Source organism: Nuphar pumila, chromosome 16 (assembly GCF_984573655.1).
Source record: "Nuphar pumila chromosome 16, dmNupPumi1.hap1.1, whole genome shotgun sequence".
NCBI classification, from domain to species: Eukaryota; Viridiplantae; Streptophyta; class Magnoliopsida; order Nymphaeales; family Nymphaeaceae; genus Nuphar; species Nuphar pumila.
The window spans coordinates 36,244,392-36,267,534 of record NC_143264.1 but is presented as its reverse complement, the minus strand read 5'-3'; the positions used below and the strand labels follow the sequence as shown (position 1 = coordinate 36,267,534).

The 23,143-nt window shown below is 36.0% G+C and overlaps 1 protein-coding gene across 1 annotated transcript in view; it reads right to left on the bottom strand.

Annotated features, from left to right (window-relative positions):
- Positions 1-22,130: 22,130 nt before the first annotated feature.
- LOC149813173 (phosphoribosylaminoimidazole-succinocarboxamide synthase, chloroplastic-like) overlaps positions 22,131-23,143 on the bottom strand; it is a 33,522-nt gene continuing 32,509 nt past the window's right edge. Inside the window, exon 13 of the mRNA XM_089991390.1 lies at positions 22,131-22,408. The gene's annotated coding sequence lies outside the window, so the exon portion shown is untranslated. The remainder of the gene's footprint in view (positions 22,409-23,143) is intronic.

The window sequence follows — 23,143 nt, the reverse complement described above, 5'->3', positions numbered from 1 at the left end:
CACTCCAACAACCTTCATTAGAGAATCACTACTCTAATGGCATCGTTAGGGAATCACCACCCTAGCGGCATTGTTAGAGAATCACCACTCTAACGGCATTGCCGGAGAATCACCACTCCAACAACCTTCATTAGAGAATCACCACTCTAATGGCATCGTTAGGGAATCACCACCCTAGCGGCATCGTTAGAGAATCACCACTCTAACAGCATTGCTGGAGAATCACCACTCCAACAGCCTTCATTAGAGAATCACCACTCTAATGACATTGTTAGAGAATCACCACTCTAACGGCATTGCTGGAGAATCACCACTCCAACAACCTTCATTAGAGAATCACCACTCTAATGGCATCGTTAGGGAACCACCACCCTAGCGGCATCGTTAGAGAATCACCACTCTAACGGCATTGTTGAAGAATCACCACTCCAGCAACCTTCATTAGAGAATCACCACTCTAATGACATCATTAGAGCATCATCACCCTAATGACAACGTTGACATTACCCGGAATCACCACCTGAGCCAACTCAACTCACCACAATCTCTTTCAACTGTGGTTGGGAAACAAGAATTCCCACAATGCTCTTTCAAAACCATAACACCCAGAAGTCTGGTGTTATGTAGTCCCCAACTATGACCCTCTCAGGAGTCAATTGTCATCACCGGCAACCCAGAAGCAATTTGCTAAGCATATAGCATCATTTACGTTCTCATCACCAAGAACAACTGGGGATCTACAACATCCTCCAACGAGGAACTCAAAGGTTTAACGGGCACAAACAAGGCTTTCGCCTTTTGTCCGAAAGATTATTCGGGTAGGTACCCTTCATCAATGATAGGGTCACTAACATTTCCAATGAAGTTGAAAAAGGGAAAACATTAACTTAGAGCCTCCTCCAATGACTCTTATCAAAACAATCATCGTTTCCAATGCGATTGGGATAATGATTTTGATACTCGTTACGATTCACCAATCATTTTCGAGAAGGTAAAATACACAAGCAGTCTCTGAGTTTCGCTCCAGAACTTCAACTCTCGCAAGAGTTGACATGAGACTAACTTGGGAAGCTATGCCCTCAAGTGCATTCACGTTTCCCATCTAGAAAAAATATATATATCATACTTTAGGTGGCACTAATCTTCTATGTATCCTCTAATGGGTCACAAGATGTAAATTGTCACCCACCAGCTGCATTGCAGCAGCCTGTCGACCTACCACTTCGGCCAGGTTATGTAGCATCTCCATAAATCATTGCAACGGTTTACCCAAGCCATTCGTTTGGGAAGTAAAAGGTCATTCTAACCTTAGTTATAACTCCATGAAAATATCATATGCAATTATATGTTTTTATCTCTACATTAAGAAAACCACATTTCTACATACTTACAGGGACATCGCGGTCGTTAGAAGAGCCAAGATCTCAGATTGTTCAGTCCTGCTCTGATACCAAAGCTGTAACGCCCCAACTTTTTATAGTAAAAATTCTTGAGTAAAAAAATTTTTTTTTAAATAGCGGAATTGCGAAAAACACAAGTCGGGTGCATTACAGGGTAAAACAAAGAAGTACTAAACATACCATTCATTAATTGAAACATTAATGTCATTAATTACATCCCATAACAGAAATGTAAATCTACTAATCAGAGTTCAAACAGAAAACACTGAAAAACTGAGATCTCTTGACTACTTCCAAATGCGACGCCATGATGCTTCATTTATGCGCTGCCTGAAAAACATTTAAAGCAGAAGGGTCAGACTCCCCTGTCTGCGTAAGAAGCAATGTATTTATATGTGGTGCTCAGTGTCCTGCGTACAAATATGTGCAACAACTGCAGATATAACTAGCATGGAAGTTTATATCATTCTAATGACATTGTTAAATTCTTAGTGCGAGTCATTGCACCATAGGGGTTTTCCGAAATCCCAACCCACATTCGGGGTGATCTTAGTGTATGCACATTACTTACTAGAAGTCCAATAGGCGACAACCATAATTTCTCAGAATTCTGGTTCAACTTTGTGTCGAGTACTTATATATTCGGCATTTTAAGATTTGTTTATGAGCTCGAGTGTACGTTTCATACCCCCACTGGTTACGCCGCAACATGGCATTATCTAACTTTATCATTTCTTAAGTGCTTGTTTGGCACTCCCAACATTTAGCGAAACCACATGATCATTCTTGAACTCTTATATTATCCTCAACAAGAAATGATCTTCATTGTGCAAATATATGTATCATGTGTGTTCCATGTATTGGACATAATCCTAAAGTCCATATGTAAATCACATATTTAGTTTACCATCGTACTATTTCCTTCATAGATATTTCAACTGCATTTCACCTAAAAAGTCTTTAGAAAAACTTTTCTAAAAGAACCCTTCATGAAAATCATTTTAGAAAATCATTTACTTAATTTTTCATGTTTATTAGTCGACCAATAGACTCACCGGTCGACCAACCTTTTTGCTTTAAATCTTCTAAGCAAAATGTGATATATATATATATATTTTTTTTATAAAAATTAGTCGACCGAAAGTTTCATCAGTCGACCGGACAGAATGTCTGTTTTCTGGAAAATTTAGCAGCAGTCGACTGAACAGAATATCAATTTTTTAAAAATTTAGCAGCAGTCGACTGAAGGTTTTATCAGTTGACTGATCAGAATGTCTTTTTCTGGAAAAATTTTAGCATCAGTCGACTGATTAAAATGTCTGTTTTCTGGAAAAAATTTAGCATCAGTCGACTGATCAGAATGTCTGTTTTCTGGAAAAATTTTAGCATCAGTCGACTGAAGGTTTTATCAGTCGACTGAACAGAATGTCTGTTTCCTGGAATTTTTTTACAGCACTCGACTGAAGGTTTTTATCAGTCGACTGAACATATTATCAGTCGACTAACTATTGTCTCAGTTGACTAATTTTGTCGTTTTTCTGTAACTTTTAAAAGGATGTATCTTTTTATTTTTCAAACACTTTGATCATTCTAAATGAACTGTTTTGCCACCCCTTTCATCCTCAATGTATAGAATCTTTCAACTATAAATATGAGTGCATTCCACACTGAAAAACATCGAATCCAATCAAATTACCCAATATGAATGATATATCTTTATTTTACCATGATGTGAAATAGCAATCACATATACATCACTTCAGACTTGATTAAAACCATTCAATCTACAAAGTACGAAAGGTGTATTGAACAAGAAAATACAACCAAACAATAATTTCATCATTAATAATTCGAGGTACTTAAGGCTCCACATTATTTGCCTACTTTATTTTTGTTTCGATCTTGAATCCGTCATGGCTAACACCCATACCAAAAATATATGCATTTTCCTACATAGATTCGAACTGTAGGTTTTGATATGAGTACTACATATCACCAGGCATACACATAGGAACATAATGCCCTTACAAAGAACACCACAGTGCCCCAACGTTGGCCAAGGGTGAGAACCATTGGCTGAACCACTACATATTAACCTATTGGCGAGTAGGTGTTTCAACTCATGCCACCTGGGTCTCGAGGCCCTAAATATACCTACATATAGGTGGTGCTTGTCGCGTAAACTCCATGATATTGCAACATAAATGTGCAACAAGGCATCGACCACTTACATACAAATAGCAATGCTCCTTACCTCTTGTTGGAGCGTCAAGCGAACGAAGCAACGCTTCTTCCTTCGTTGGAGTAGCACACTATGTTTGCCAATGGAAGTCCAGTCGTGCAGCAATAGAAAACTCCACCACCAACTATGGAGGTCGACCACCACCGTGAGAGAGAGAGAGAGTAGCCGTCTCCTCCTTTTCATCCAATTTAATTTTCTTCCCTATTTAGGGAAATTTTTTATTTCCAAAAAGATCAAACCTTCAGCCCCGCGTTTTGTGTGTTTTGTTTAGAAACTTCCTATATTGCCCCCCTTTCCCCATTAGCAAAGTGTTTTTCCAAGGTTGCTTTATGGGTACCCCCACCACATTTGGGGGGATTTTCCATATTTCTTGGAAAAGGGGAAACACAAAGGCCAACTCCCACACGTTTATTGTGGGAGAGGGTCTAGAGAGTAGGGTTTTAATTCCCATTCACGATTTTCCTTTTTATATATATTTTTTTTCAAGTAAAAATTCTAACTTGTGTGTGTAAAAAGAAAAACTGTGCACATGGGGTTTTGAAACTTGGGTTGTGGTATCACACACCGTGTGTCCTACCACAACACCACACCATCACTTGGTGTTTACTTTTGCGAAAATATTTTTTTTATGTCATATTGGGACGTTTTTCCTTTTTGATGGATTTCTTCCATTTTCAAGTGGATTTTTCACCCGTTGGTTTTAAACTTGCACTCTCTTACTTTAAATGTGCTTCGGATCTCACGCTATCATCCCGAAACCATCGGGTTTCCTTACTTGGACTCGTGAACCGGGTCGAATCATCAGATCTCGTCGAAGTCCGGATCCAAGTACCCTTTTCAGTATTCGTTATTGGGTTCGCTCAACTGGCCCGCAAGCCTCAAAATCACATTGAATATCTCATAAACCATATTATCTCACGTAAACACACATTTTTATTTTATTGAAAATTCTTTAAAATTCATGGGTTTTACAATAACAATCTTGCTAAATAATTTTGGGCAGAAGTTGTTAATATTGCATGCTATATTTTAAATAGAGTACTTATTTGACCTTTGTTCAATAAAACTCCTTATGAATTATTCTATGACAGAACTCCAAGAATAGACTATTTTAAAGTCTTTGGGTGTAAATGCTTTATCCTGAACACAAAAGGTAGCCTTGGTAAATTTGATGCTAAATTTGTTGAAGGCATATTCCTAGGATATTCAAGTCATAGTAAATCATATAGAGTTTTCAATAAGAGTACTAATACTATTGAAGAATCTATGCATGTTAGTTTTAATGAATCTATTGGTCAATCTGTTCATAATAAAACTAATGAAGATGATCTTGAAAGTACAGATTTTCTTTTAGATAACACAGCTGAATCTAATGAAGATGATCATCAAAGAACATTTGCTGAAATCAGAGATCATCCTCAAAAGCAGATTTTGGGAGACCTGACCAAGGGGGTTCAAACAAGACCTCAGTTGGAATGTATTGCAAATATAGCTTTCATTTCTCAACTTGAACCTAAAAAGATTGATGAAGTCATCATAGATGAGTTTTGGATGCTAGAAATGACTGAATAACTTAATCAGTTTCAAAGAAATGATGTGTGGGATCTTGTAGCAAAACCAAAAGATCATCAAATCATTGGGACAAGATGGATCTTCAGAAACAAGCTGGATGAATCAGGTAATGTTGTAAGAAACAAGGCAAGGCTAGTGGCTCAAGGATACAATCAGGAGGAAGGTATTGACTTTGATAAAACATTTACTCTTGTTGCTAGACTTGAATCCATAAGAATATTTTTGGCATATGCAAGCTATATCAAATGAATGTTAAAAGTGCTTTCCTAAATGGTTTTATAAATGAAAAGTATATCACCACAACAAAGCAGTAGATTAGCGACGACCACATTCCGTCGTTATTCTGTCGCTAACAGGCGTAGCGACGGATTAGCGACGACGAGGCGACGGTATGCTTACGTCGCGAATTTTTCGACGCTAACTGGTGACGGAATAAATTTGTCGCCAGGTCCGTCGCTAATTGTGACGGACTAACGAGCGCTGTATTCCGTCGCCAATCCGTCGATACTAAACGACGACCTCGGCTTGGCGACGGATTTACGTCCGTCGCTAAGACATCGCTAGATTTATATACATACCGATGGATGTTTCCGTCGCTAATCCGTCGCAAACACGAAAAAAAATAAAAAAAAAAATTATTTGAAAATTAAATACCGAGAACGGTATAATTTATATTTCCTGTAAATAAAAAATAAACTACACTAAAAAATTCTATATAAAAGGAATCTACAACAATTAATCATTCCACCTTAAAATTAACAAGTTTAATTATTTACAATTCAACAATTACAATTAGGAAACATAAAAAAATAGAACTTCTTCAACACAGTTCTCTAATCATCGCCAAGATTTTGTGCGTCTTCTTGTTCATTGCCTTTATCTGTCCCTTCAGCTCCGCTACGCTGATTATCGCTAGCAGCCTACACAAGAAAAGAACAGTCAGTATTGATAAACAAAATATAATGAAATAAATTACACACTATATGTGATTCTATCATGTGCTTATGTGTGTTCTAAGGCAATAAAAAAACTCTATATGTGATTCTATCATGCTCATATGTGCTCTAAGGCAGGCAAAAAGTTATATATGTGATTCTATCATGCTCATATGTGTGCTAAGGCAGTCAAAAAATTGAATATGTGATTATAGCATGCTTATATGTGTTCTAAGGCAGCTAGAAAAATTCTATATGTGATTCTACCATGCTCAGATGTGCTTTAAGGCAGGCAAAAAGCTATATATGTGATTCGATCATGCTCGTATGTGTGCTAAGGCAGTCAAAAAAATGAATATGTGATTATAGCATGCTCATATGTGCTCTAAGGCAGGCAAAGCAAAAAAATTTATATGTGATTCTATCATGAATGATATATGTTCTAAGGCAGTAAAAAAACTCTATATGTGATTTTGGCATGCTCATATGTGTTTTAAGGTAGTCAAAAAATTGAATATGTGATTATAACATGCTCATATGTGTTCTTAACCTGTCAAAAAACTGAATATGTGATTATAGCATGCTCATATGTGTTCTAAGGCAGTCAAAAAAACTTTATATGTGATTCTATCATGCTCATATGTGCTCTAAGGCAGACAAAAAACTTTATATGTGATTATAGCATGCTCATATGTGCTCTAAGGCAATAAAAAAACTCTATATGTGATTATAGCATGCTCATATGTGCTCTAAGGCAATAAAAAAACTTTATATGTGATTCTATCATGCTCATATATGCTCTAAGGCAGGCAAAAAGTTATATATGTGATTCTATCATGCTCATATGTGTGCTAAGGCAGTCAAAAAATTGAATATGTGATTATACCTGAGAGGGACCTACAATCGAAGATCCTCTATTCAGCACAATACTGGTGATCTCATCTCGGAGAAAGGGGGCGACGGTGTCATGGAAGTAGTCATGCATTGTGTCCTTAATGATCTAGCGTACATCATCACCGAAAGGAATAGGCTGCTGCTTAGAGCTTGTGTCGGTGAAAGTAGCATGTGAGCCATAACTGGAAGAAGCAATAACTGGTGAAGTGTTCAGATTACTCCCAAACCCGAACACACAACCTTTTTTGGGTTCACCTGCTGCAGTCACCCATGCTGCAGGATCAAATGATGGATGATGAGTAGCGTCATCGCCATATCGCTCTACCATTTGTTGCTCATATGCCTCCTACAAAATAATGTTTAAAGTATGCATTAATAATTAATGATAACATTATGATAACTTGCATATTGCAATGATTATTAATAGAATAAATACATACCGTTGTCGTTCTCACCTTCTCTGATACGAAGACTCCTGTGGTCTTCCGTTTATGTGTTTCAACAAACACATCCTTATATGGTACAATGTCTCCTTTTTCTGCTTCCTGCGAAGTTAAAGGACAAAAGATTTAGTACACAAATTTGCAACAATACTTATAAAATTAATATTATTTATTGATGAGTTACCATTTTCTTCAGGTGGCTCCCAAATGTCTTAGATCTACCTGTGTGTAGATGGGCTTCGGGCATTTTCGCTCGATTTTGTGCAGCCTTTGCAGAGCGATTTCGAAATGCATCTCCCGCCCATTTATCGCACATTTCATCCCAGTAATCTCTCCTGATAGTAATAAGGCCATGGCCCCTCCACTGTAGTGGATCATCTACTACGCCAGATGCTTTTTTTGTTGCAGTCTTTATAGTGTGCAGCATGTGTGCAAATCGATTGGCAGCCACCTTCTGTCACACCTTTCTTGCATCATTTTCTTCCACCGTAGTTGCGAAGCGATTCGAAGCCTACAAATATTTTCAGAAAGTTAGTAGACATTACTTAAAAAAATTAAATATGAAACACATTAACTATGAGGAACAACTGTATACCGTGAATGAGGACAATAATTTGTCTAACACCTCCTTTGGGTACTCTTTCCATTGAGCAACCGGTCCTGGTAGATGTTGAAGAAGTGAATTCCTAATCTCTCGTACTACTTCTTGTGGCTCAAACCTCGTGTTGCACATGAATTGTTACACAGTAAATATCAATATAAAATATTTATAAGATATGCAATAATTGAAAACAAAATACTTACAGTCGATTATCGATATACATTATTCGAATGAGTCTTCTTGTGCCAGACTGAGAAGACCCTGTTTTCTGTGTTGGCTCCTGACTTGTGTGATCAACTGGTGTAGGTGGGTCGTGTATAGGCGAAACATCATCTGTAAAAAAATACGTTAAAAATTCTCAGAATGCGTATTTGAACTAATCAAGCATCCAATTAGTTAAATGATATACCTATCACAGGATCCCGTGAAGATGAAGGTTGGGCCTGGCTACTACTGGATGAGCGACCACTGTAACCTCCACGAACCATATTCTAACAAATAACATATGTCATACAATACATTCAAATAATTCACATCAAGTATTACAATACATTCAAGTCATTTGCATCAAGTATTACAATAATTCAAATCATTCATATCAGGTACTGCAATGCATTCAAGTCATTCACATCAAGCATTGCAATGCATTCAAATCATTCGCATTAAGTATTACAATGCATTCAAATAATTCAAATCATTCACATCAAGTATTGCAATAATTCAAATCATTCGTTGCATAAATCACAATATATTCAAATAATTTAAATTATTCACATCAAGTATTGCAATGCATTCGAATCATTCATATCAAGTATTACAATACATTCAAATAATTTAAATCATTCACATCAAGTATTACAATGCATTCAAATAATTCGTATCAAGTATTACAATACATTCAAATAAAATTTTAAATCATTCACATCAAGTGTTGCAATACAACTCATGTATTCGCATCAAGTATTATAATACATTCAAATAATTCAAATTATTCACATCAAGTACTGCAATGCATTTAAATAGAGGTTTGTAGTACAAGATTTTGCTCACTAGCTTGAGAATTCTTCTTCTTCTTCTTCTTCTTCTTCTTATTCTTCTTCTTCTTCATTGTTTGCCCATCCACTTGGTACATCATTTGGATCACATTTCTCTATGAATGTTTCATCGGCCAATGGAGATATGACATGCATATCATGCGCAACATCGTGACCATAAGCGAAGTCATAGACATCATCTGATTGATAGTAATCGTTGTCTTCAGCTAACTCATCTTCCTGTAACTGATCATACTCAGGGTATAGTTTGGACTTCACCTTGCAAACTGCCCACCATTCATTTCTATCTGACTTTTTTATACTCAGATATGAAGTACAATAAACTTGTTGAGCTTGCGAGGCTAATATGAATGGTTCATATGTTCCAAACCTGGATTTATGATTCACCTCCACAATGCCTGAAGCTTTGTCGAGTCTTGTTGCAGTTAGATCAAACCAATGACACTTGAATAAAGTTACCCTGTTATTTATGCCTAAGTCAACTCCATTATTTCCTCTATAACATCGTAGTAATCATGTTCATTTTCACCGTAGCTGCTTCCCTTGACACACACGCCACTATTTATCGTTGATTTATTTATACCATAATCTTTTGTATGGAATCGATAACCATTTACGATGTACCCATTGTAGCATTGCACAACTTTGGTTGGATCATTTTCTAAATCACATATTCCTTGATCTTTAACATCACCATGGTGGACCTATGCACAGACATAAACAATGATTGTGATCACGATCAATTAAGTAACTTAGTGTTGTTTATAAGTACAAAATTTATGTTAGCTTCTTTACCAACTGTTTCAACCACTCCACAAACTTAGTTTCACGTTCTTTTTGTACTTCTGCATCAGTGAGATGTGAAACTTCTCTTTGCAACTCCAGATCAAATCATCTGCAAACCACAAATACTTATATTACCGAGCCATGTATCCACATATAGAACATAGAAGGATTTATAATTATGTTGCATATACATATACTTACTCGATGTATGGGTCGATCGCTGAGCAATTAAAAAGAATATAGATGTGTGTTGCGTCTTGCTCTCGATCTGTCAATAGCCTTGATCGACAACTACCAAATGCATGCCCAAGTGGTTGAAATATCGACAGCTTGTCAGCTACAGTTACTTGTTCATCATTGTTACGGGGCGGGCATGTGTAACGTGTTGGAATATGAGGTTCGAAGTACATAGATGAGAAATTTGAAATCTCTTCTAAAGTATACGCCTCACAAATAGAGCCTTCTACTCTTGCTTTATTACGAACCTTTTTTTTTAGGTCGAACATACATCTGACTAGAATATACATTTCAAATTTTAAATATTTGTCATTAAAGAGACAAATATAAAAAAACATATACCTTTCAAATGGGTACATCCATCGATATTGCACAAGGTCACCAACCCTTAGTTCATATGGCAGATGTATGATCAAATGTTCTATAACATCGAAAAATATTGGCGGAAATATCATTTCTAGCAGGCAAACAGTGGTGATGACAGAGTCCTCGAGATTCTTTACATATGATACTACGACCTCCGATGCGCACAATGTTCTGAAAAATCCGCTCAACTCAGACAATACCCAACATATAGGTTTGTGTAACATATCATGGAATGCTAGGGGTATCAATCGTTGCATAAAAATATGACAATCATGGCTCTTCAACCCATATAACTGTCCATCGTCAATCTTCACAGCCCGAGCAATGTTAGAGACATATCCATCTGGAAATCTAGTTGTCCCAACCATTGACATACATGTTTTATTTGATCAGGTCCAACCATGTACTTTGCCTTTGGTTTCAGTACTTTGCCATTATACTCTTTGAGTTTCAATTCTGGTCTTTTACATATTAATTTTAAATTCATACGGGCCTTCGGATTATCCTTCTTTTTCTTTTAACATTCATTACTATATTGAATACATTATCAAACACATTTTTCTCCACATGCATCACATCCAAATTATGTTGTATCAATAGGGTTGGCCAATACAGTAGTTCCCAAAAAATAGATTTCTTCATCTAATTGTGATCCTTCCCAAATCCATGGAAGGGTGTAGGACTGCGGGTATCTGTTAATACATCTGGAAAGTATCACAATCTTCTTAGAATCTCTATGCCAGACAATCTTGAGGATGAACCTTTTGTTTCAGTTGTGCCTGCTTTAAACGCATTATTTTGTCGTCGGAATGGATGGTCGCTGGGTAGAAATCGACGATGGCACTCAAACCAGCAAGGCTTTCTTCCATGCCTCAATCTAAAAGCTTTGGAATCCTCCATGCAGTACGAACAAGCCAACCTCCCATGTGTGCTCCAACTAGATAGCATACCATATGCAGGGAAGTCACTGGTTGTCCATAGAACAGCGGCCTTCATGTTGAAATTTTGTTTTTTGTGGGCATCATACGTGGTAACACCGTCATCCCATGATACTTTTAGTTCATCAATCAATGGCCTTAAATATACATCAAGATTTTGGTCAGGTGAGGTCGGACCAGGGATCAACAGAGACAAGAAAAGATTTAGACGTTTCATACACAAGCTTGGTGGAAGGTTGTATGGAGTTACAAATACTGGTCAGCATGAGTATGGAGTTGATCTACCCCCAGATGGATTAAATTCATCTGTACATAGACCGAGTCTAACATTTCGCACTTCCATTGCGAAGTTCTGATGAGTACGATCAAAGTGCTTTCAAGCTTCAGCGTCAACAGGATGCGTGATCTTGTTTTCATCGTGTCGAACTTTATTTGCATGTCATCTCATGTATTTAGCTGTCTTTGGAGACATATACAATCGCTGCAATCTAGGAGTGATAGGAAAGTAGCGGAACGACTTGTATGAAACTTCCTTTGCTCTCATGCTACCATTGCCTCTTGTCTTTGGCTTGAACCAAGGATGCCCACATGACGGGCATGATATGTTGTTTTTCTGCTCCTTGTAATACAACATGCAGTGATTTGGACAAGCATCAATCTTTTTGTAACCCATACCTAGAGCGTTGACCATAACTTTCGCACGATAGAAATTTTATGGCAATTTCTCATCTTTAGGCAACATACTCTTCACAATCATGCACAAACGGTCAAAACATGATTGACTCAAATTATACTTGGACTTCAAATTCATTAGTTGAAGAACTGCAGACAAGATAGTGTGACTCTCACAACCGTTCCAAAGTGGCTCATCAGCATCTCTAAGTAAATCATAAAATCTACTAGCTGCATCGTTTGATGATTCTTCATCTACGGCAGTTCTTACATCACTATAACTCATAGCAGAACCCAGTTTTGTTCCTGCGGCATCAAATATCAAATCCGTATATGGATTATCGTGCACCACATTCACCCATGCATCAAAATCGTTTCTAAATTCTTCTCCATGAAACGTCTAGTTCTGATAATCACTCACAAAACCCTTCATGTATAGGTGATGTTTAACGCTATGAGGTTCTACAAATCGATTATTCTTACAAATCTTGCAGGGACACCTAATCTGACCTATAGGATCCACTGTACTGACACTTGCCGTTGCAAATTCAATAAAACTGTCAACGCCATCCATATATTCATGCGATAACTCATTGTCTACTATCCTACGATACATTCATTCACGGTTTGTAGTCATTTTCTTATGATGTTACGAATAATAGCCTAACGAATTAAAAGAGAACAATCAGAATGCTACGATGAAGAACATATCAAATTTATCATGCAATATATGATGTCATACAATAACAAGAATTTTGATGCATGCATTAATAACTTAATATTTTCATATGCAAATTATTAATGACACGATACAATCATTTAAAACATACTTTCATTATACAATTTCACATGGAAGTCATAATCAAATTAAAAGTAACTACATGCAAGCATGGATATAATTACATCAAACATTGCAATACATAGTAATCATTCATATCAAACAAATGGCAAACATGTACCTGCAGCAAACACACTTCAATATCTCACTAACTACTACCATGCCTAGCATGGACTCCGTACTCCAAAAATAAGAACACTTTAATATTCATACATTAAAATCATGCTCAGCATGATCTCCGAACTCCACCAAAGCAACCCTAAATATCAACAATTAAGTGAGTGTGTGAACAATAAAGTGTTACATCTAATAAATTAAATAACATGTGATACGCTTGCATCATTTACTCACCACGGATATTTACCCGATTTGCATTGTTTTTGACACTTACCACAGGTGGCTGAGCACGAGCTGGTTCCGTTGGAAAATTTGCACAAAAAAACATTGTTTTAAAATGAAGTCACCACGAAAAAAAAACTGTTCTGGCAAGGGGTCGACTCCCCTGCTGTTCCGGCAGGGGGTCGACCCCCTTACGGAACATAGGGGGTTAACCCCCTTACGGAACATAGGGAGTTAATTGACCCCCTGTTCGGGCAGGGGGTCAACCTTCAGCCTTTCCGGCAGTGAGTTGACCCCCTGCCAGAACAGCAGGGGGTCGCTCCCTGCCTGAGCAGGCAGAGGGTTGACCCCCTGCCTGTTCCGGCAGGTGGTTAAACCCCCTCCCGGAAAGGCAGGGGGTTAACCCCCTGCCGGGGTCGACCCCCTGCCCGGGTCGACCCCCTGCCGGAAAGGCAATGGGTTAACCCTCTGTTGTTCCGGCAGAGGGTTTAACCCCTGCCGAAAAGGCAGGGGGCAGGGGGCAAAGGGCCCCTACCGGAAAACGCAGGGGGTTAACCCCCCTGCCAGAACAACAGGGGGTTAACCCCCGTGTTTTCGGGCAGGGGGTTAACCCCCTGCGGTTCCAGCAGGGGGCAGGGGGCAGGGGGCAAGGGGGCCCTGCCGGAAAACGTAGGGGGTTAACCCCCTGCCAGAACAACAGGGGGTTAACCCCCACGTTTTCGGGCAGGGGGTTAACCCCCTGCCTTTCCGGCAGGGGGTCGACCCCTTACCGAAAAAACGTGGGGTGGGGGGGTCCTTTACCTTTCTCCGGGTGGCGAAGCCTGCGGACGGTGGGACCAGCTGACGATGGGACCGGCGAACGGCGGGAGTGGGACCGGCGAACGGCGGAAGCAGCGAAAGAAGAAAAGGAAAAGCTGTCTAGGATTAGGGTTATTCGAAACTTAGCGACGGATTTGATCCGTCGCTAAGCCCACGTAAATCAAATTTATGAAACCAGCGACGGACTATCCTTCGTCACCAAGTCAGTCGCTAAGTAGTGATGGACTAGAGTTTGTCGCAAGAGTCGTCGGTAAATCGTGCGGTCGTAATGACAAAATAGTATGTCGCAAAATCCGTCGCTAAATAGCGACAGACTATATTCCGTCGTTTGTTTCGTATGCTTCATGGATTATAGTGACGGATGTTTGTCGCTCGTTAATCCGTCGCTAACTAGCGACGGAAATATTTTCGTCGCTAACTAGTGACGGAAATATTTCTGTCGCTATCGTCCGTCACTAACAACGTGTTTTCTTGTAGTGTATGTAAAACAACCTCCAGGTTTTGAAAATGAACAATTTCCTTATCATGTTTTCAAACTAAAATGTGCTTTATATAGATTAAAACAAGCACCTCGTGCTTGGTACGATAGACTTAAAACTTTTATATTAAAAAATAGATTTTCTGTAGGCAAAGTAGACTCAACATTATTTATAAAAATAGTGGATGCCCATACCTTAATCGTTCAAATATATGTGGATGATATCATCTTTGGATCTACTAACAATGGTCTTTGTCAAGATTTTTCTAAGTCTATGCAGAAAGAATTTGAAATGAGTATGATGGGAGAACTCACCTACTTTCTTGAACTGTATATCTAGCAAACCAAGGATGAAGTCTTTATCAATCAGTCAAAATATGCTCATGAACTTCTAAAGAGGTTCAACATGAACTCAACTGCTTCAAAGAATACACGTATGAGCACAACCACTGCATTGGACAAAGATAAAGATGGTAAGACTATTGATACAAAATTATTCAGAGGTATGATAGGATCACTATTATATTTAACTGCTAGCCGTCCAGATATTATGTTCAGTGTTTGCTTGTGTGCTAGATTTCAATCAAATCCAAAAGAATCACATCTTAAAGCTATAAAAAGAATAATGAGATATCTAAAAGGAACTGTTGATTTTGGGTTATTTTATTCAAAATCATCTATATTTGATTTAATCTCATACAGTGATGTTAATTTTGCTGGTAGTAAATCTGATAGAAAAGGCACAAGTGGAACATGTCATATGCTAGGGTACTCACTAGTTTCATGGTTCAGTAAGAAACAAAATTGTGTATCATTATCAACTACTGAAGCTGAATATATTACTGCAAACCTGGCATGTACACAAGTCATCTGGATGAAACAAACCTTAAATGATTTTGGTTTAAAATTCGAAAATACAACTATTTTATGTGATAATATAAGTGCAATTAATTTATCTAAAAATCCTATTCTTCACTCACGTATAAAGCACATACAAATTCGACACCACTTTTTAAGAGAACAAGTTTTAAACAACATAATTAAACTTGAATTTATACCCACTAATCAACAATTAGCAAACATTTTTACTAAACCTTTAAAACATGAAGACTTTATACGAATTAGAAGAGAATTAAAAATTTGTAAACTGACATATAATTAACTTATCACACTTAATTGTATTTGTACTCAGATAAAACTTTGTAATATCATATGATTTATTTTTTTTTGTACTATTGTATAGTTTATCATTCATGCATATTACATTTTTTCAAAACTACTTACCAAAGATTACTTTATCTTTTCTTACCATTTTTATAATCTCTTAAATATGTTTTTTTTTACTCTTTCTCTTTTATATCTCAGCATATTTACACGCCTTTTTTATCTCTCTCTTAACACTATTCAAAGTCAAAATATGTCCTTCTCATATTCACGTATGTTCATGAAATATATAAATATTAAAACACATTAATCATGACAAATTCTTTATGTCATTCATATCTTTCAAACATGACATATTTCAAGTACACATCACATGATTACCCCATGTGCTATCTCCTTTCACGCCTATCCATAAAAACTATTTACATTAAATAAACTATCATGACATTCCTTCATGTCATTCAGCTCATAACCCTCTTCAATTACTTTTGTCTTTTTCTCAAAACCTCTCTTACGAAAATTGAGCATATCTCCTTTATGCTACCTCAAATCAAATATATTGACCCATGTCTTGTATTTTAAAATACCTACTTGTTATTTATTTTTATTAGGCCATTATTGAATATTTTTTTTATTCACACTATCATATCACCCATGTCACTCACTCTATATCATTCATACATTCAAATAATACTTTATTTCAAAACACCTTTTCACGCCATTTTTTTTTTCTTCCTCTTTTCAAAAATTATAATGTCTCATCACTTCTATGACCGGATTCTTTAAAAATCCGTGGTTCATTGTTTTGTAATATCGTGTTATACATTTTTTATTCATCCTTCCTTTATGTTTTGTCTATATTTATCAATCACTCATAAAAAGCTTGTCCTAAATTGGACCTTATTCTCACACGTAAAATGTATTATTGTTGCCACTTTCTCTCAAAACCATGTCTTTCTCTTTATTTTTTCTCTAAAAACAATGGACTCTCCCATATCAATTTTTTTTATGTTTGAAACTATGTTTTTTTTACATTATATTATCACACGAGAATTCAAACCACTCTTGTGTCTTCTTGTTTGCCTCTATCTTGTGAATCACCCTACATATACTCAATATCACATTAAACTACCTTCTAAAACTTGATCTGGTCATACATTCGCTGGTTTTATTTCTTTTCATTAAAGAAATAACCCAACTTTCTCTATTTAATGAACTCTTGCATTCGTACCTCTATCACTTGAAAAATTCATCATACCTTCACCAATTTCTATCTCTTGGTATCACGCTTGTTCTTCGTTATCCACTTCTTCAATTTCCGAATGGCCTCTTCTTCATCAAAACCATACCTCAATGATTTCGATATCATTGATTCTTCTGAACTACGATATCCGGATCTCATCCAACATTACAACTTTGTAAGTTCTCTCCAAATTCAACCCAGAAGGTTAATCTCTTTTGAAGATTTTTTCTCCTTTGATCTTGAAACCTCTCTACAAGACTTTGTTCATACTTCAGAATCTTCAAACAATGTTTCATATTATCCCGCTCTCATTAAACTATTTTATACCAATATGTTTGTGGATCATGACCAAACAACTATCACCACCATGGTTCGTGGAAAAATCATCTCCTTTGATACTCACTCATTAGAACGCATTTTGAATCTCCCTTCCTATGGCATTGACCTACACAATATAGTACCCATTGATCGTACTGTGTTTAAGAAAATCCTTCACTCAACAAGATCTACCCACTTCCCATGGCACACCTGTAATCTAAAACTGCATGCCAAACTTCTCTCTCAAATCTTATCTCATAATGTCTTTCCCAAGCAACCTTCTAAAGGATTCGTACCAAATGAGATATCCCTCCTACTATATGCAATTTTTTCATCCTTTCCCATCAACTGGTCATCCATTATCTTACAAAACATGATAAACTTTCGAGTCTTTTGTCTCTTTCCTTTTGATTGTTTTATCACCTCAATTTTTCAACACTTTAATGTGTCACTCTAAAACGAAGTCATATACTATTCTACCATTGTCTTTAACGAGATTGTTTTTTTGCAAGAAAAATCATAGCCGCAACAAACTCAAGATAAAGGATATGATGATGTTGATCCTACTCAGACATCCCAAACTGATATCTTCTATGCTCTCACATATGTTCAAACAACACAGGATCTTCTTTTGGAAAATCAAACATCATTACAGGCCCCCTTTCAATCCTTTAAGACCAAACAAAAAGTCATCCTCAAGCAACTACGTTCTTCGTCCTCTTCTGAATGATTTTTTATTATTCATTGGTTTGTAATATTAAACTTACCTACTCTGATCCCTCCTTTTTGTCAATGACAAAGGGGGAGAGAAACTCTACCACCTCTCCTATGTAGGAGAAAAATGATACACACATTGTTTATTATTGTGTTTTCTTTTATTTATGACTGCTATTTTTTTTTCATAAAATACATTTTTTGTGTTTTGATATCATATTTAAAACATTATATATATATATATATATATATATATATATATATATATATATATATATATATATATGTGTGTGACTTATTGATAAAGGGAGCATATATTGTCATCATCAAAAAGGAGGAGAATGTTGAGAAACTATGTTTTGATGATACATGATAAATATTATATGATTTCATGATGCATATATATGATACATGATGAATATATGATATGCTTTCATGCTTTCATATTTGAAACTGGATATGTTATTTTATGACTGGATATGATGTGCTGTGTATTTAATATGCATTTGATGCAAGGTTATTTCACTTAAGAAGAGTGAAGACAACTTGATCAAGTGCAACAATTTGATGCAATCATACTACTTTGAAGAAAAAGCTTGATGAGCCAAAGAGATGCATTAAAGATTATCCAAGAAGATTGGCTACTTCAAGATGAAGACTTTTTCTTCTTTAGAGTCATATGTAACAGAACCTTCAGAAGCATGCATATTTCATATTATACTATATGCTTTGAAATCATACAAGTCATTCATTTATAAAAAGTCAAGCTTTCATAAAAAGATACGTTATGCATATTGTAGTATTTCAAAAAAAACTTTTTGAAACAAATCATTATACTTCCTAAAAGCATTTATGTTAAAGACAAATTGACAAGATATAATAGCTTATGATTTCAAAAGCATTAATTGTACTTCTTACAAACATTTACGAAAAAGATAATTTGACAAGATATAAAAGCTCATGATTTCAAAAGCATTTATGTAAGAAAAGACAAAATACATTGGTTCATAATACGCAAACATTTACGTAAGAAATTTTGGTTCATAATACATAAACATTTATATAAGAAAAGACAAATTGTGAAAAGATGTATTGGTTCATAATATACAATCATTTATTTGAGAAATAACTATTTATAATATAAGTATTACTCAAGCATTTATTGAACTTCAAATCATTCATTTTAGAATTGATGATTTGAGAAAATAAATATTATTTTATTAATTTATGAAATGACCATTTATTTCTTTAAGTATAAAATATAATTTCAAAAACACTAACTCAAAAAGTGACGACTTATATTTGAAGTCGTCATTCTTTTAGTAAGCATTAAATGGTACCTTAAAAGCATCTACTCAAGAAATGACCATTTGTAAAATAAAGTACTAAACAAGCATTAATTATACTTTTATGTATTTAAACAAAGAAGTGACGATTTGTAATAAAAATAAATTCAAACAATTGATGTACTATAAATCATTTATTTGAGTAAAGACAAATTACAATATAAATTATATTTCTAAATACTTCAACGATCAATATACTATAAAACATTTATTTGAGAAAAGACACATTACAAATTAAATCTCATTTTTAATTACACCAACGTATACTGTACCTCAAAATATTTAATTTAGAAATGATGACTTGAAGAAACTATCATTATTTAAATACACCAAACATTTATTACTTAACAATTATTTAAATTTATAAAATGACAATTTTTGAAAAAACAATATATAGTACATGCATTATTTCACACCTTTTTCTTATAAAAGTTGTTTTTTAGATAACCTGACATCTCACATCACAAAAGGACAATTATTTCAAAGCATTTCAAAAAGCAACGACTATTTTTAAGATCTATATATACAGACAAAATAATATTTCAAAGAAACACATATACATGTGAGCTTTCAAAGAGAAATATTCTTACTCGACACACTGAAAAAGCGCTTAGAAAAAGAAAAAGAAAAAGACAAGAAAAGTTCTCTGACAAAATAATCAAGTGTGTGTGTCTGAAGAAAAAGAGAAAAAGAACATTTTTTTCTCCTGAAAGATTATTCTGCCTATTTTCAAAAGAGAGAACATTCTGAGAGAATCTTCATACGTGCATTCATACTATGCATATCATTTTGAAGGTTCTATAGGAAAGTGTTATAACTTTCTGCTTTCTGTTGTTTTTCCTTCTCTGTTGAGAGAAGTAGACAACTGAGGAAGATGGTGTTTTTCCTTCTCTATTGAGAGAAGTAGACCTCTGAGGAAGAGGGTGTTGTACTATTTATCCTGTAACACGGATTTTATAGTGAAAGGCTTAAATGTTTTACTTGGAGACTGAATGTAGGTTAATAACTCGGCCGAACCAGTATAAATCATGTGTTTATTGTGTTGTGTCTAATTATCTTATTTTTTATATTATCGATCTTCAATGAATTTCACTATTCACCCCCCTCTAATGGAATTTTATTTCTATTTCAGAATATTGAGCAGGATGGTGAATTTTTGTCAAGATAAGTCTATGTATCACTTGCCTTTCGAAAAAAGACTGCATCAGTGAATAGTTTTACAATTTATCTGATAGTGCAATTTTGGCTTTTTTTTTCATGGAACACTTGGCCTAATCCGTTTGGGGAATGGAATCTATCTGAGACTTTTCCTAAATGGGAACTTTATGGACCCAGCTGAATACTTGTTTGTCTAGCTATTCTAAGGCTTTGTTTGGGAGCTAGGCAAGTGTTTGTCTGGGTGTAGTATGTTGGATCTTGCTTGGCTTCTTGAACGTTTGGCAGTTAGTTTTCGTTCATTTGTTCCATTTGAATTGATAAAGTCTGATGGCTGTTTGGTATCACATTTTGTTGGAGCAAAAGTTTGTTATGCTCTTAGAATGTCTCGTCTTCGTTTTCTTCTTTCCCCTTGTCTGCTACTCGTATAAATGGACCTCTCTCTCTCTCTCTCTCTCTCTCTCTCTCTCTCTCTCTCTCTCTCTCTCTCTCTCTCGTTGAGGATGTATGTCCGTATCCTTTCTGTGTAGCAAAAGGCAGAGGCAACAACCAGTAACCTCAACTGTGAAACATTTTTAAGCTCTCGGCTGTTGTGGCTGTCAGATGTTGCGGCTTTAGGTTAGGCCATTTTTTCGGTCCTGTCTTAAAGCACAGAAAATGGCATTGAAATCAGACTCTTGGGGGGTGTTTGATTTAGCCCAAAATAAGGGGCCCATTTTCATATGAAATGGGCAGCTTTCCCACGGGGGCTGGAATGAGTGCCTCGTGGGAAAGCACTGGTTCTTACATGAAATAATTGATTCCATATGAAAACCGTGTTGCACCCCCCATTGTGGAAGCACTTTCCTGCCAGGGGTTGCTTTTCATGTGGAAGCACCGTCCCACCTCCAAACGTGTATCAGGACCTGCTTGTTTCATGGGGTGCGAAAATGGGCCATTTTTTCACAGTAGGCAAACAAATACTTCTATGGGATAATGGAAGGTCCCACGTGGCCGGCTATGGGGCTGATGCTTTCCCGTGGGAAGAAAGGTTTTCATGTAAAAATCCTTTCATATAGGTAGGGATGCAAAAGGTTGGGATTCAGAACAGCTAAATACATGAGGATTCAGGTCGGAATCAGACCTGGAACAGCCAAAAAATTGTAAAACCTCCATCCTGGATCCAACTCATTTTCATCCCCACCTCTAGGGGAATCATTTTCCCGTGAAAATCTGCAGCCCATGAGGACCTGGTTGTTTGTTGGTATGAAAGGCCCGCCTACCTCTACCATTTGTTAGGTGATTCGAAAAGAATTGGTTCAAATACAGAAAACCCTTTCCCAGGTGCATATACGTCTATAGAAAAATTAGTAGCTCAACAATTCTCTCTTAAACAATTTAATTACTTAAAAAAAAAGAACAGAAAACATAGCCACAAATATTATTTTACTTGGTCGAAATATGTATATTTACGATAAAAATCATGCTTTGAATTGAACAATTTAACTAAAAAAAATTGATTGTTTTCATCAAGTTTTAGTGGGAGACGAATTGATCTTTGATAGCTGTAAAAACACTTCCAAACATGAAAATGACTTCATCTAAAGCATGTTTTTTACTAAATAAATTATATAAAATATCAAAAAATTTGTATGGAATACATTTAGACGCACACTATCAGACACTATCCACGTAGGCTTTTTTAAACCGTTTACGAGGGTTTTATAGATTGCAGAAGACTACTATCACTATTTTTTTTCTGTATTGCACGTTACCATGTCGCCATCAAGCCCTCCTTACATTTAATGCAACCGGCTGAAGTAGTTTCAGTGTAAAAACTGAATGACATCAGGCTAAGATCTGCTCACCGGGATCTGGAAAGGCAAAGAGAAAGTAATCATTTTCAAAAAAAAAAAACTTTTTTCTTCAAAAAATTCTGATTATTTTTTTGTGAATGTGATCTATATGATTTGTTTAGTAGAAATTTGAATCACCGCCAAGGTGGTATCCCATGTGGTAAGCAGGGTCCTATGTCAAGCTGAAGGCCACCACTGTTCTGGTAAGGGCCAGCCTAACCCTAGCTTGCCTTTCAAAAAATGATGTGATTATGACAAATAATTAGGTTTCTAAAGGGGTCAAAAAATCAACCGCCCACAATGTGTCAAAATTTCATACCTCAAAAGATCACATTTTTACATCAGAAATGCATGATCCAAGGCTTATCCTTAGCAAACAAACCATGTTGCACACATCTGTGGTTAGATTGAGTCGATACAACTTGCACCATATACAACTTGCACCAATGATTTTCAGCTCATTAGTTTTGTACCTTCTTTAGTAGCCAATATTTATACACACACATATATATAGAGAGAGAGAGAGAGAGAGAGTAACTAGAATATGAAAACTAATGTGTGAACCACAATTTTCATGAATTTTTTATTCTTTACACTTGATCATTAGATTTTAATGCATAAATGAGCATTTTTTAAGTCTTTAAAATCAATAGCCCATATTCTTCATAAATATTCAAGCATTAAAAAATTATATTTTTTCATCAAAAATACACAATCCAATGGTTCATTCCTAGCAAATTCATCATGCAAAGC